Raw genomic sequence first — 3,947 nt, forward strand, 5'->3', positions numbered from 1 at the left:
TTTTTTTTCCTGTAATTGATATCGAGTCTCATAGTGTTGTGGTTTGAAAAGATACTTGATATGATTTTAATTTTCTTAAATATCCTGAGGCTTGATTTGTGACCCAAGATATGATCTTCTTTATTCATTCATCTGTCAATGGACACTTAGGTTGCCTCCATGTCCTAGCTATTGTAAATAGAGCTGCAATGACCATTGTGGTACATGAGTCTTTTTTGAATTATGGTTTTCCCCCTGTATATGCCCAGATAAATAGTGGGATTACTGGGTCATATGGTAGTTCCGTTTTTATTTTTTAAGGAACCTCCATAGTGTTCTCCATAGTGGCTGTATCAATGTACATTTCCAGCAACTGTGCAAGAGCCTTCCCTTTGAGGTCACCCCAAAACACACCCCTTTACATGGTCCTGCCCACCAGAAGGCAGGCAACAGTCCCTCCCACCAGGAGGCATGCACAAGGCCCTGGACCAACCTCACCCACCACAGGACAGACACCATAAAGCAAGGAACTACAATCCTGCTGGCTTTGGAAAGGCAACCACAAACATTGTAAGTTGAGAAAGTGAGAGGACAGAGAAATTTGTTCCTTACAGATGAAGGAAAAAGATAAAAACCTAGAAGAACAACAAAATGAAGAGGAGACAGGCAATGTACCTGAAAAATAATTCAGAGTGAAGTTAGGAAACATGATCCAAAATCTTGAAAAAGAATGGAGGCACAGGAATATAGAAGAAATGTTTAACAAAGAGCTAGAAGATTTCAAGAGCAAACAGAGATGAACAACACAATAACTGAAATGAAAAATACACTAGAAGGAATCAGTAGCAGAATAACTGAGACAGAAAAATGAATGAGTGAATTGGATGACAGAGTGGTGGAAATCACTGCTGCAGAACCAAATGAAGAAAAAAGAATGAAAAGAAATGAGCACAGTCTCATAGACCTCTGGGACAGCATTAAATGCTCCAATATTTGCATTATAGGGGTCCCAAAAGAAGCAAAAGAGAAAGGGCCTGAGAAAATATTTGAAGAAATTATAGTTGAAAACATTCCTAACATAGGAAAAGAAATAGTCACCCATGTCCAGGAAGCACAGAGAGTCCCATAGAGGATAAACACAAGGAAGAACATGCTGAGACACATGTTAATCAAACTAACAAAAATTAAATACAAAGAAAAAAATATTAAATGCAAGATGGAAAAAGCAACAAATAGCATACAAGAGAATCCCCATAAGGTTATCAGCTGATTTTTCAGCAGAAGCTCTGCAGTCCAGAAAGGAGTGGCAAGATATATTTAAGGTGATGAAAAGGAAAAACTACAACAAAGAATTCTCTACCCAGCAAGCTTCTCATTCAGATTTGATGGAGAAATGGAAGGCTTTACAGAAAAGCAAAATCTAAGAGAATTCAGTAACAGCAAGCCAATTTTGAATCAAATGCTGAAGAAACTTCTCTAGACTGGAAAAAAGAAAAAAAAAGAGGCCACAACTAGAAACAAGAAAGTCACAAATGGGAAAACTCACTGGCAAAGGCAAACAACAAGCAAAAGTAGGAAATCATCCACACACAAATATAATATCAAACCCAGCAACCATTGGAAGAGAGTACAAATGCAGGAAATGGGAACTGCATTTGAGATTAAGAGACCAGCAAACTAAAACAACCTTGTTTTATATATATAGACTGCTATGTCAAAAACTCATGGGAAATTCAAACCAAAAAACTACAAAAGATACACACACACAAAAGAGAAAGCAACCCAAACACAACACTAATGATGGTCATCAAACCAAAAAGAGAAAGGGAAGAAAAAAGACCTACAAAAACAAACTGAAAACAATAAAGAAAATGATGATAGGAACATACATATTGATAATTACCTTAACTCTACAAGGATTAAATGCTCCAACCAAAACACATAGACTGGCTGAAGGGATACAGAAACAATACTCATATATGTACTATGTACAAGAGACCAGCTTCAGACCTAGGGACACATGCAGACTGAAAGTGAGGGGCTAAAAAAAGATATTCCATGCAATGGCAAATCAAAAGAAAGCTGGAGTAGCAATACTCATATCAGACAAAACACACTTTAAAATAAAGACTGTTACAAGAGACAAGAAGGACACTACATAATGATCAAGGGATCAATCCAAGAAGAATATTTTAAAAAATATAAATAAATATGCACCCAACATAAGAGCACCTCAATATATAAGGGAAATGCTAACAGCCATAAAAGGGGACATTGACAGTAACACAATAATAGTGGGAGATTTTAACACCCTACTTACACCAATTCAGAGATCATCCAGACATAAAATTAATAAGGAAATACAAGCCTTAAATGACATACTAGACCAGATAGACTTAATTCATATTCATGGGTCATTCCATCTGAAAGCAGAGGAATATACTTTCTTCTCAAGTGCACATGGAACATTCTCCAGGAGAGATCACATATTGGGCCACAAATCAAGCCTCAGTAAATCTAAGAAAATTGAAATCATCTTTTCTAATCACAATGCTATGAGATTAGAAATCAATTACAGGAAAAATAACTGTAAAAAGCACAAACACATGGAGGCTAAACAATATGTTACTACACAAGCAATGGATCACAGAAGAAACCAAAGGGTGAAGCAAAAATTACATAAAGGCAAATGACAACAAAAACACAATAATGAAAATCTATGGAACACTGCAAAAGCAGTTCTAAGAGGGAAGTTTATAGGAATACAATCTTACCTCAGGAAACAAGAAAAAATATCAAGTAAACAACCTAACCTTACACCTAAAGAAACTAGAGAAAGAAGAACAAACAAAACCCAAAGTTAGTAGAAAGAACAAAATCATAACGATCAGAGCAGTAATACAAGAAATAGAGGTGAAGAAAACAATAAGAAAGATCAAGGAAACTAAGAACTGGTTCTTTGAAAAGATAAACAAAACTGATAAACCATTAGGCAGACTCATCAAGAAAAAGAGAGAGGACTCAAATCAATAAAATTGGAAATTAAAAAGATGAAGTTACAACGAACACCACAGAAATACAAAGCATCCTAAGAGACTACTACAAGCAACTCTATGCCAAAAAAATGGACAATCTGGAAGAAATGGTCAAATTTTTAGACAGGTATAACCTTCCAAGACTGAACCAGGAAGAAACATAAAATAAGAACAGACCAATCACAAGTAATGAAATTGAAACTGTGATTAAAAATCTTCCAACATGAGAGGGAGAAGATGGCGGAAGAGTAAGACGTGGAGGTCACCTTCCTCCCCACAGATACATCAGAAATACATCTACACGTGGAACAACTCCTACAGAACACCTACCGGACGCTGGCAGAAGACCTCAGACCTCCCAAAAGGCAAGAAACTCCCCACGTACCTGGGTAGGGTAAAAGAAAAAAGAATAAACAGAGACAAAAGAATAGAGATGGGACCTGCACCAGTGGGAGGAAGCTGTGAAGGAGGAAAGGTTTCTACACACTAGGAAGCCCCTTTGTGTGCGGAGATTGCGGGTGGCTGAGCAGGGAAGCTTCAGAGCCGCGGAGGAGAGCACAGCAACAGGGTTGTGGAGGGCAAAGTGGAGAGATTCCCGCACAGAGGATCAGTGCCAACCTGCACTCACTAGCCCAAGAGGTTTTTCTGCTCACCCGCCGAGGTGGGCGGGGCTGGGAGCTGAGGCTCGGGCTTCTGTCAGAGCGCAGAGAGAGGACTGGCGGCGTGAACACAGCCTGAAGGGGTTAGTGCACCACGGCTAGCCAGGAGGGAGTCTGGGGAAAAGTCTGGACCTGCTGAAGAGGCAAGAGACTTTTTCTTGCTTATTTGTTTCCTGGTGCGTGAGGAGAGGGGATTAAAAGCACTGCTTAAAGGAGTTCCAGACATGGACGCGAGGCGCGACTATCAGTGCAGACACCAGAGACGGGCAGGAGA

Source organism: Tursiops truncatus, chromosome 20, assembly GCF_011762595.2.
Source record: "Tursiops truncatus isolate mTurTru1 chromosome 20, mTurTru1.mat.Y, whole genome shotgun sequence".
NCBI classification, from domain to species: Eukaryota; Metazoa; Chordata; class Mammalia; order Artiodactyla; family Delphinidae; genus Tursiops; species Tursiops truncatus.